The sequence below is a fragment of the Bactrocera oleae genome, chromosome 2 (genome assembly GCF_042242935.1).
Source record: "Bactrocera oleae isolate idBacOlea1 chromosome 2, idBacOlea1, whole genome shotgun sequence".
NCBI classification, from domain to species: Eukaryota; Metazoa; Arthropoda; class Insecta; order Diptera; family Tephritidae; genus Bactrocera; species Bactrocera oleae.
In genome coordinates, this window is record NC_091536.1 from 35446418 (window position 1) to 35458588 (window position 12171).

General features: G+C 34.1%; 1 protein-coding gene across 10 annotated transcripts in view; it reads right to left on the minus strand.

Moving 5' to 3' along the window:
* The window catches only part of nAChRalpha4 (nicotinic acetylcholine receptor alpha4), a 946244-nt gene that overhangs the window by 800138 nt on the left and 133935 nt on the right, over positions 1–12171 (minus strand). The gene's annotated exons all lie outside the window — the stretch shown is intronic.

Below are 12171 nucleotides of genomic sequence, written 5' to 3' on the forward strand. Positions count from 1 at the left end.
TATATATATATATATATATATATATATGTATATGTGACTACATATGTTGTCGTTAATTTTTAATCGCGCTTGTTAGTGTTAGATTTGCATGTACGGATTATAAAACGGTAGTATTTCGAGTTAAACGAATTAATTGTCGGTTTTGATTTTATTTATGCGCTTGTCTTGGCGGGGTTTGTGTAATCGCTTCTTCGGTGTTCGGAAGAAAACACAATTTTACTAATGGTCGAGTTAGTATACCAGTTTGCGTTCGTACGTCTACTATTCTTATGTGACCATCTCGTCCCCGATGGACCTTTTCAATGCGGCCTAGTCGCCATTCTGTTGGAGGAAGACATTCATCATGTATGATGACGCATTCGCCCGTATTTGGTTCCTTCTGGATCGTTTTCCACCGATGTCTCTTATGGAGATCTTTAAGGTAATCTTCCTTCCATCTAAGGCTGAATTCATGATGAAGTATCTTAATTTTTTCCCATCGGTCTATTAAATTGAGTGAGTCTCCTTCTGCCTCAGGTATGGCGAGAAGTGGAGCTCCTCTGAGGAAATGTCCAGGTGTAAGAGCTGTGAAATCGGAGGGATCTTGCGAGAGTGGTGAGATGGGTCTTGAATTTAGTACGGCTTCTATACGAGCGAGTAGTGTGGTAAATTCCTCATAATTGAATTTATGATTACCTGCCGTTTTCTTTAAATGGGACTTAAAGCTTTTTACAGCTGATTCCCAGAGTCCGCCCATGTGGGGAGAACAGGGGGGTATAAACTGCCAATCGATTCCTTGTGGTGCATATTTTTTAACAATTTCTGGGGAGACTTCTTTAGTAAATTTTACAAACTCTTTCTCTGTGGCTCTTTGAGCTCCGATAAAGTTTTTCCCATTGTCGCTCATAATTTTTGATGGAAATCCGCGTCGTCCGACAAAGCGTGCAAATGCTGCGAGAAAAGCCGCAGTAGACAGATCTGAACATAGCTCGAGGTGTACTGCCTTTGTCGTGAAACATACAAAGACAGCCACATACCCTTTCCTGAATGAGGAAGACCTTAACATAGAGGCCTTTATCTGGAAAGGTCCAGCAAAATCGACCCCAGTAATGGTAAAGGGAAGAGCAAAATTGCAGCGTTCAGGTGGCAAAGCTGCCATGATCTGCGTGCGTATTTTGTGCTTGTACAATGTGCATTGTTTACACATAAAAATCGTTCTTTTAATTTGTGGCTTTAGGCGCGGTATATAAAATTCTAGTCGGACCATTTGTTGCATCAAGCGATGCTCACCATGTAATGTAAGTTGGTGAAGATATATTAAAAATAAATAAGTAAAACGGGATTTCTCGGGAATTATAATGGGATGTCGTTCGTTATAACTAAGGCTGGAATTCACTAGTCTTCCATGTGCCCGGATTAATCCTTTAGTGTCCAAAAAAGGATTTAAAACGAGAAGTGAGCTTCCCTTATCGAGGGGTCGTCTTTCGACTAACTTTGATTTCTCCCGAATGAAATAGCGAGTTTGTGTATAGGTAATTAGGATGACCTTTGCATGTTGCATGTCGGAATGCGTTAGTTGTACGGAAGGATCATTGGTTATTCCTTTAACCTTTTGTTTGAGTCTTTGGATAAATTTAAACATGTAAGCGACTACTCTTAGTGCTTTTGGGAATGATGAAAATCGATGTAATATATCATCTTCATCAGGAGTGATATGAAAGTTTTCAATTCTCCGAGTTTCAGGAGCTATTATATTGCGAGCGGGAGACTTTGGCCAGACTTCTTGTGATTCTGTTAACCACGTAGGACCGTTCCACCAGAGTGTAGTGCTGGTGAGATGAAGTGGTTTGCAGCCTCTTGTCCCAAGATCCGCTGGATTATCTGCACTTGCAACATGTTGCCATTGTGCTGGGCCAACTAAGTCTAATATTTGAGATATACGGTTAGATACATAAGTCTTCCAGGTATATGGTGGTTTTTCTAACCATGCTAAAACTATTTCTGAATCTGACCAAAGGTACATTTTATGATTGGTTAATTTCAGATGGGTTTGGACAATTGAGACTAATTTTGCTAACAGAAGTGCACCATTCAGTTCGAGCCGTGGCAGGCTGAGTGTCTTCAGCGGAGCAACTTTGGCTTTGGCTACTAAAAGACGTGAAGATATTTTGTTATCATATTCAGTGCGTACGTAAACTGTTGCACAATAGGCCTTTTCAGAGGCATCACAGAAGCCATGTAATTCTACATTATAGTCAGGTGCGAAATTTACCCATCGAGGAATTCGAATTTCCGAGATGGTATGTAGATTGTTTGCAAATTGAACCCACTTTGTTAAACGTATGGGTTTTACTTGCTCATCCCATTCAGTGCCGTCTTGCCACAGTTCTTGAATGAGGATTTTTGCTTGAATCATTATTGGCGAAAGCCATCCTGCGGGGTCGAAAAGTTTTGCCACCGAGGAAAGTATTTGACGTTTGGTTATGGCGGATATTGCAGATATTGACTCAATTGTATATGAGAATTGATCTGTTATCGCATTCCATTGAATCCCGAGAGTTTTTGTAGTACTGGCCTTTTCAAATTTAAGGAAGTTAGTATCTAATAAGTCTTCCCCTTTTATGTTTTTTATTATCTCAGGATGATTTGATGTAATTTTCTTTAGGGGGAACCCGGCTGAATTTAGTGCTTTGATCACTTGAGATAGTGATTCGCAAGCTAATGAGAGGCTGTGACTACCTGATAGAATATCATCAACGTATGTTTGTTTTTGTAGCACAGAAGTTGCTAAAGGCAAATTTGTTTGACAGGTTTTTGCCACTTCATGTAATGTCCTAATGGCTAAATAGGGTGCACAATTGATGCCAAAGGTAACTGTTTTAAGTTTGTAGTCGCTGATTGGACTATTACTTGATTTTCGGAAGACTATCCGCTGGAAATCTTGGTCATCTTTATGTACTAAAATTTGTCTATACATTTTCTCTACATCTCCATTGAAAACATATTTAAACATGCGCCAATTTAGTATTAGCAGCATGAGATCAGGTTGTAATGTTGGCCCTGTGTATAGTACATCATTGAGTGATTTGCCTGAGCTCGTACACTTTGAGGCATTAAAAACAACTCGTACTTTTGTTGTGATTTTATCTGGTCTTATTACCCCGTGATGTGGAAGATAAAAAGATAGATATCTACCTTTAGATATTTTTTCATATGGTACAGCTTCTTCCATATGATTGAGGTCAAGATATTCATCCATCACGTCATCATATGCTGATTTAAGCTCGCTTTTCTTTATCAAGCTTTTTTCCAAGCTTAGGAATTGCTGGACTGCTGATATTCTCGAGTGGCCTAGAGCTATCGTTTCTGGAAAGGTGGGCTTGAATGGGAGTCGCACAACATAACGACCATGTTCGTTTCTTGTTGTTGTGGACTGGTAATAGGCTTCGCATGCCAGGTCTTCTTCTGAAGGTTTTGTGATTTGGGGTAGTTCTTCTACTTCCCAGAATTTTTTGAGTTGATTATTTAAATATTCGTTTGAAATATTTTCAACTTGAGTTGTGAAGGAGTTAATTTTTTCTGTGACTTGGCCACTTAATATCCATCCAAAGATTGTGTTTTGGGCTAACAATTTATTAGAGATTTTCTCTATACCTTCAAGAATTATTTGAGGTATTAAGTCGCTGCCCAATAATATGTCGATTTGTGATGGGGTATGGCAGTTGGGATCTGCTAATTTGAGATATGAGCATTTTTCCCACTGTTTTTTATTTACTTCATAGCTTGGAAGCAAATTAGTGAGCTGCGGTAGAACAATGGCTTGTGCATCTATTCGTATATCCGCGTTTGGAGAAACTATGGTGATTGGGCAAACTTTATTTGAATTTTGTATAATTCTTCCGCCCATTCCCGAAATTTGGAAACTAGAAGTTTTGACTGGCAATTTTAGCCGATTTTGAGCTTTTGATGATATAAAGGATCTTTGAGAGCCTTGATCTATTAATGCTCTTAATTTGAATAAATCTCCTTTATGTTCTATAGCAATGACCGCTGTGGGTAAAAGAATTTTGCTTTCATTCTCAGAATGAAGCGCTTGAACTTTTGCTGCTTTTGAGCAACATGGGTGTTCCTCTTTATTTTCGGGATTCGGGATTTCGGGATTACCTGATTTGGTTGTCGCGACTAGGCCCGTGGTTTTATGTATATGATTTTGCTTCATATTTGTAAAATTGGTTATGTGAAGCAATGAGTGATGTCGTCGTTGACAGTACACACAACTGAATTTGCTTTCACAGTCTTTTGTCCCGTGAGAGTTGGACAGACAGTTGATGCAAAGTTTATGTTGTCGGACAAGATTGTTTCTATCTGAAACGGACATTTTTTTAAATTTCTCGCAAGATCTTATATTATGTCCTCCTTTACAGATTTCACATAATGATTGCCAATGGTTTGTTTGGTTTGACACGAATGTTTGGCTTCTATTAACGTGTCTATTATATTGTGTGTTATTACTGACTTGGGGTTTAAAAAAGTTTTTATTTGAGTCATTTTGATGACCTTTTGGCTTAACTACCTTTTTATCTACTCGCTCAGCTATTTCGTACTGAGTTGTTAAAAATTCTTTCATTTGATGCCATTTTGGCGATTTCTTTCTTGCCACTAGTGATTGCTCCCATCGTAGCAAAGCAGCATCAGGTAGTGTCGCTGCGCAAATATTTACTAGGATAGGGTCCCACGATTCTGTGGATACATTTTGTGTTTCTAACACAGATAAGCAATTAGTCACTGTCGAGTATAGTTTTTGAAATTCTTGGCTGGTTTCTTGTTGAATTTTTGGTAAATTCATTAAAATAGTTATTTGGTTATCTACCAATACTCTTTCGTTTTCGTATCTTTCGACCAGTGCATCCCAAGCCAGATTAAAATTTTCGTCATTCAAAGCGAAACGCTTGACAATACTGCCTGCTTCCCCTTTTGTTTTGTACCTGAGATGGTACAGCTTTTGTGCTCGCGAAAGTTTAGGATGGTTGATATACACGGCAGTGAACATGTCCCGGAAGGACGGCCATTGATCATAACCTCCATGAAAAACTTCAGTATCACAAGCTGGTACTTTTAAAAATATACCTGTATCTAGGTTTTCTTTTGAATTTGTAACTTCTCTCGGAGGAGGAGTAGTGGCTCTACATGGCCTTAATAAATTTATTTGGTCTAATATCATTGCCTTCGTAGTTTCGTATTGATCGAGGCAGTTTTCATATTTGGCTGACGCCGAAGCTTTAATGTTTTCTGGAAGTTCAGCGTCGTCAGTATCTAATATTGTATCGTACGCTGTCAGAACGCGTGCCCATATATTATCTATGCTTTGAATTTTTAAATTTAGGACTGATTCTGTATTGTCGTTAATAGGCGAAGCCGAAAACCGTGTGCAGTATCTAATAAAACTGTCACTTTCAGTTATGAACCTTGACAGTGAATTGTCTTTGGTTCTTTTTTGTTTTGCACCCTGCTTTGAGCGTGTAGCTTCTGCGGGTGTGCCTTGTGCTTTATCATCATCAGCCATTTTTGGAATTTCTAATGATAGAGGTGTTCGTTGTTTAACCTCTTTTGCTTTATCAGATTGCATTTATAAATCTTTGAATTAAATTAAAAGCTATTAGCTAGCTATTAAAATAGTTTTGTATTAAATATTTGCTATAATACGGTTGTAGCAAAAAATTTTAGTTTGCTACCCAAAGCTGTAGTTAAAAAAAAATTAGTCTGTTGTAATTTTTTTTTCCTATCGGACAAGTCAATTTATTTTATTAAAATTTATGTCCGTATTATTATTATCTTAAAAATTGCCGAAATTGCTTACTGGGTATTCGTTTCACTCGCGAATAATTTGTATATTTTGTATGTATGTATATTCGTTTTTATTATATGTATCTATATACATTTGTTTAAAAGGAACGCGAAAATAAAATTGTTCTTAACAACAAATGTATATATATCTGCATACCTATGTATGTTAATTTTAATTTTCATATGTTTGCATATGCTAATCCGTTTTGACCGTATACCTTTTAGTTATATTGACATGTGTACATATACATATATGTACATGCATACATGTAACGCGTTTTTGTAAAGTTTTGCTGAGAGCGCCTATATATATTTATATATATATAATTGTAAATATATTACTTTTTATGTATATTTTTTAAGAGAATATATAAGAGAAATGAAGAGCAAAAGGGTTGGGTTGCGGTATATATTTAGCGCGGGAAATGTGCCAATGCTTAAGAAAATATGTGTACATACATAAATGCCGATAATTGTATTGTTGTTTTTTTTTTTTTTCTTTCTGCCTTTGCTTATATGTTCTGAGCGATCCTGCTTGTTGCTTTATGGGCCCAAGGGGTATCGCTGGAAAGTTTGCAAGTCGATGAACTTGACTTATAAAATTGTTTTTGTATTTTGTCTTGTGATGTGTTTGGAGACACGAATTAAGCAGGCAGGTATTTGAACAGGAATTTTTTTTTTTGAAACTTTTAGAATTAGCTAATTTATGTATGTACCATATGATTATGTAGGCAAATTAGAAAAGATGTTACTTGCGGTTAATATATAATATTTCGCGGCAAAGTTTTAAAGCCCAAAATTTTGTATTTAATTATAGGTATTTGCACATATGTATGTATGTATTTCTGTAATATATGTGAGTTTTTGTTAGCCTTTGCTTATGCGTTTTAAGCGATCCTGCTTGTTGCTTTTTTAGCCCAAGGGGTACCGCTGAAAATATCGCAAGTAGGAATACTTGACTTTGAAAAATTTTTATTTTTATTTTTTATTTTTATTTTTTTTTTTTAAAGAATATAACGGTGTGTTTGGAGGCACGAAATAAGCTGAGGCAGGTACCGTATAATATATATATATATATATTTTTTTTTGTTCTTTTTCAGTTATATCGTTCGGTTATTTATTTCCACCGAAAACCGATAAAACTGTATCTAACATACATACATATGTACATATGCGCATAAAATCAAATCGGAATGGACTCACTTTTTTTTCCGCCAAGGGTTTATGGGTGGCAATACTTCCTTTCTCTTCTTTTTTTTATTTTTATTATGGGTTTTTTGTTGTTGTCTCCGGCGTTTTTCCTGTGCGTTACTGTCCTCCTCTCTGCTTGCTTGGTGGATTTAGTTCCCGTGCTTTATGTTGATTTTGTTTCTTAGTTTGTGTTAAATCGCGCCCGTTTTTAATTTTTTGGTCTTTTTTTTTTTATATATATTTTAGTTGGTTTCGCGCCCGTTTGTTGTAATTTAATTTAACCACTTAGTATAGTATGTATATTAGTACTTATGTTTTGAAAAGATTTCACTTTTTTATTTTATTTTTTTTTTTTTGATAGGTGCCTTTCAAGGAGGCTCGAAGGACCATTTGTTGACTTCACTTATTCTTTCACCTTGGGTGCGGTGTTATACTCACTTTTTGTCACAATTGTACTACTTTTAGTAAAAACCTCTTTATTTAATTTTTTTTAAACTTTATTATTGTGAAAATATATTTTTTTTCTTTTGACACTTTATAATATTAAAAAGTTCACGTTCTTAGCTTTAAGGTTTTAAATAACCTGTCATACACTTTCAGGTTTTGTTTAATTCACTTCTACTTTACTTCGATGATAATCACTCGGCCGGGAACGTTTTGATATAGAACCTTATAGGTCATGGACGAAAGCGAAAAGAGAGCGCATCCCGGTCTGACTGGCCCTTTTGTTCATTCGGGTGGTGGAAAAGACGGTGGTTGCAGTGTGGGTGTATAGTGTGGATGTATAGTGTGGTTGGTTAATTGTATATGGTTGTGTTGGTGAGTGATATGGTGTGTTGTAGGTGGTGTATGATGTTGCATTGTGTTATGTTGTATGGTATGATGTTGTACAGTGGTTGTGCGCTTAGTTGTACAAATGCCGCGGGATTAGAAGTCGCATGAACAGACGGGTATACTATCACAATAACTGCCAAAAGTGATGTATGTAGACTTGTCTATGTTAAGAGATAATTGATTACTTCGTAACCATTTATTTAGTATCTCCAACCATCTATTCAGTCGTGTTTTAACTTCATTCCAATTTTTACCAGAGCAAAGCACTGCAGTATCATCAGCATAGGCTACGAGAGCCATTTCCGGTAGAGTATTGAAGATGTCATTTATATACATGATAAACAGCAAAGGACCCAATATTGTGCCTTGTGGCACACCAACTTTTACATTAATTGTTGTACTAATACAATTGTTAATTTTTACACATTGTTCCCTTTCGTAAAGGTAGTTTTTAAGTAATTGGTGAGGTATTCCTCTAATCCCAAGCCTCCAGATCTTATCTAGTAGTATTTCGTGATTTACAGTATCGAACGCTTTTGCTAGGTCTAGAAAGACTAGGACAGATGGTAAATTTTTATCAATATTTTTATAAATAAAATCTGATGTAAGAGTTAAAGCATCACTGGTACCTCTACTTTTCATAAATCCAAATTGGTTCGGAGAAATTAAACTATTTTTCCTACAGAAATCATAAAATCGAATATATATTATTTTCTCGAATATTTTAGCAAGGTTTGAGATTAGAGAAATAGGCCGATAGTTATTTGCTAAGTGCTTGTCCCCGGATTTATGTATAGGTATAATATCAGCTTTTTTAAGTACAGAGGGCCAAATAGCTTTATATATACAAATATTGAAAATATGCTCTAAAGGTATACTAATATCTTTGGCTATAATTTTTAAAATCTTACTGCTAATGCCGTCTACACCACCCGATTTATCTTTCATTTCTTTTATGATTTTTTCAATTTCAGTATAACTAGTTGGAGTAAGAAACATGCTATTAGGGTTATGCTTAACATTTTTATTTATATCAATCGATATTTTATCAATTTTATTAGCTAATTCAACTCCAATATTACTAAAGAAAGTTATAAACTCATCAGCAATAACCTGGTTATCGGATATGATTTCATCATTACATACTAGATAATCCAGTATAGGCCTTGCTTTAGTTTTTTTACCTATTTTCGTGTTAACGTATTGCCACATTTTTTTACTATCTTTGGATATTTTTTTAACATATTTACTTTCGTAGTTATTTTTGGCAAGTGTTATAACTCTCTTTAGTATTTTACAGTACGCGTTATATTCAGATTTTAATTTTACATTATTTCTATCCAAGTTCCATAGTCTGTATAAAGTTTCTTTTGTTTTACATGATTTTATAATACCTTTAGTTATCCATTTACTCCTCGGTCTGTTATTGTTCTTAGTTTTATTTACTTTGGATCTTGAAACATCAATAATATTCTTTATATTTTCAATCAGAAGCTTAAAAAAAACTTCTGGATCTTTTATATCAAGCATATGGGACCAATCATGTAAACTACTATTTACTTTTATAAGATTGTGGTTAATGAAATAGGTTTCTTTAAGCATAGACTTTATAGGGAACAAATCCAGAGCAACAAAAATAGGATAATGATCTGTAAAAACATTGGCATAAGTAAAGGATCTGATTTTCTCAATATTTGATTTAACAAAAATGTTATCGATACAAGTACCCCCTAAGTCATTAGGTCTGGTTACACCATTGAAATATGGTATATAGCCACGATCTAATAGATTATTTAAATATTCATTTGTAGCAATATCAGATCTTAATAAATTGATGTTAAAATCCCCAACTAGAAAATGATTGTTCCCATGCTTGTTTACGTCTAAAAATTTAGTTATTGCATCTATAAAGTTTTCTTTAGGAATGTCTTGACATCTATATATACCCGATATTTTAAGATTTTTATTACCCTTCAATTTTATTATCGTTGAGATAATTTTCACGTTATCAATTACATCTATCTTAACATCATGTTTTAAAGATTTTTTAATATATAATACAACGCCATCAGCTCTATTATTTTTGCTACTATTATAGAAAATATTATAGTCATTCATTTCAAAAAAAGTATAACAAGAAAGGAGCCAAGTCTCCGTGCAGACAATAATATCTGGTTTTATTACAAGATGTTCAATAAATAACTCTAATTTGTTGAAATTTGTATTTAGGCTTCTAACATTTAGGTGAACCATAAAGAAATTGTTATTAGGTAACGTATTATTTAAATTATATAAATCAGTAAAAATTTCTTCAATCTGCATTTCTTCTTTATCAATCATCGGTTGTTTGTAAAGACCAATTTCCAATTTTACCTAGTGACTTTGGTATCGTTGGTTTCACCGGATAATCAGTATTGTTTATTATTTTATATATACTATTAGAGATATATTCACAACATGTATCCATAGCACAATGATTAGTTGGGCGGTTTTTCCGATATTTTTCATTATAGTACACGCAATTGAGACAGTTTATGTTAGTACTTTTACAGGTGTTAGTTAAATGATCACCCGCACACCTAAGACATTTAACCTCATTCTTACAATTTTTGTGTTTGTGGTTTGATCTTCCGCATTTATAGCATAAATTAAAATTAAAAAAATCATATACTTGGCAGCATTGATAACCAATGTACAATTTAAATCCGCAATTTTTTAGATGTAGGTATGACTCAGAGGTTAGCTCGAGTATCAATGACCGGATTCCAGCTTTGTTCCTGTAGTCCGCGATGATGTTGAAAGCGCCATCAATATCTTGGAAATTCCTATTACATATATCCTCGCATAATTCTTCTTTGTTTAATTCATTTTCCACATTAGTAACTTTTATTTTAGGAAAATTAAGATGCTCCAAGTCAACACAATAATCACCACCCAGTTTTTCACTTAAGACCAATTTAACTCTTTGTATATCATTTGTGTTTTTACATTTAACATAAACAAGCCCATCATTATTTTTACGAACGTTGTTGATTGGTATTGTTAGATCACTTGTTAATTTAATTTTTACTATTTTCAGAGTTTCACCATTATCATTATTTTTAGCTTTAACTAATATTTTAGGTACTCTTTCATTAATATTAGTATGTCCTTTAGCAATGTCAGCATATGAAATTCTTACATCACTTAATAAATTCCCTTTTTCCACCAGGTTGTTCAGTAATTTATTTCGTTCCTGTAGTTCTGAATTTAACTGTCTTAATAGTTCATTTTCCATTTTTAGAGCTGATACTTCATCAATATCAATGTCAGATACATCAAGTGTCCTCTTCTTTCTGGATTTCGGCGCCATTATAGAGTAACGCCAATTCGCCGAGTTACGCACAGTTCAAATCCGAATTCGCACGCTTTATGTACTCTTCTTAACACCTCTTTATTGCGGTCTTTGCTTTGTGTACAATTTTCTACACATACGATTATACTCGTTCGAAACCGAAATTCACATACGTAGCACAGTTTCGAACCGAATGCAAAGTACGACGAAATTTGACAATTCGACAGCGAAGAATAATGTTATAAAGAGAGACGAACAAAAAAAAAAAAAAAAAAAAAAAAAAAAAAAAAAGTCTTTTTGCGTATTTGAATATTTCTTTTAATTGAGTTTACGTGCAAACTATTGCAAATGTCCACTTCAATTCAATTGTACAATGTCACTGTCAAGTTTATTCAGCACCTTATTATGATTTCACAGCACTTTTGTCCATAATTCAATGGTATTCGCGAAAAATCTCGTCTCACGAGCGAACATGTGGCCGACTCCGTTGATATTTTTTGCTTTTGACTTAAGTTCAATACAATGAAATAAACTACTAATTTCTAAAATATAACTAAATATTATGTATTATTATGTTAGTGAGTATCTATGTAATATATAGGTTTACAAAAGTACGTAAACTGTGTATACAAATATATACGATAACAAAAATATTATACTCTGTAGCAACATGTTGCAAGAGTATAATAAATATCAGTACACTGTGTTTATAGTTTCAGTTACACTAGATTTCTTGGCCAGCAAAGTGCTGTTTTCAAACTAATTTTAGTGTATTAGTTATAGGTATAGTGTTTAAACTATTGTTATATACAGTGGCGAGCAAACACATATACATAAGTGCACCAGTATACCATAGTACCTATACACCGAGAGGAAAGGAGTCATAGCAAGGACTCAATTACAGTATTATCTATAAGTATTTTATATATTAAGCCATTTATTATTAATTAATTATGCTTAGATTAAGTAGAAAATCTGTATTACTAAGT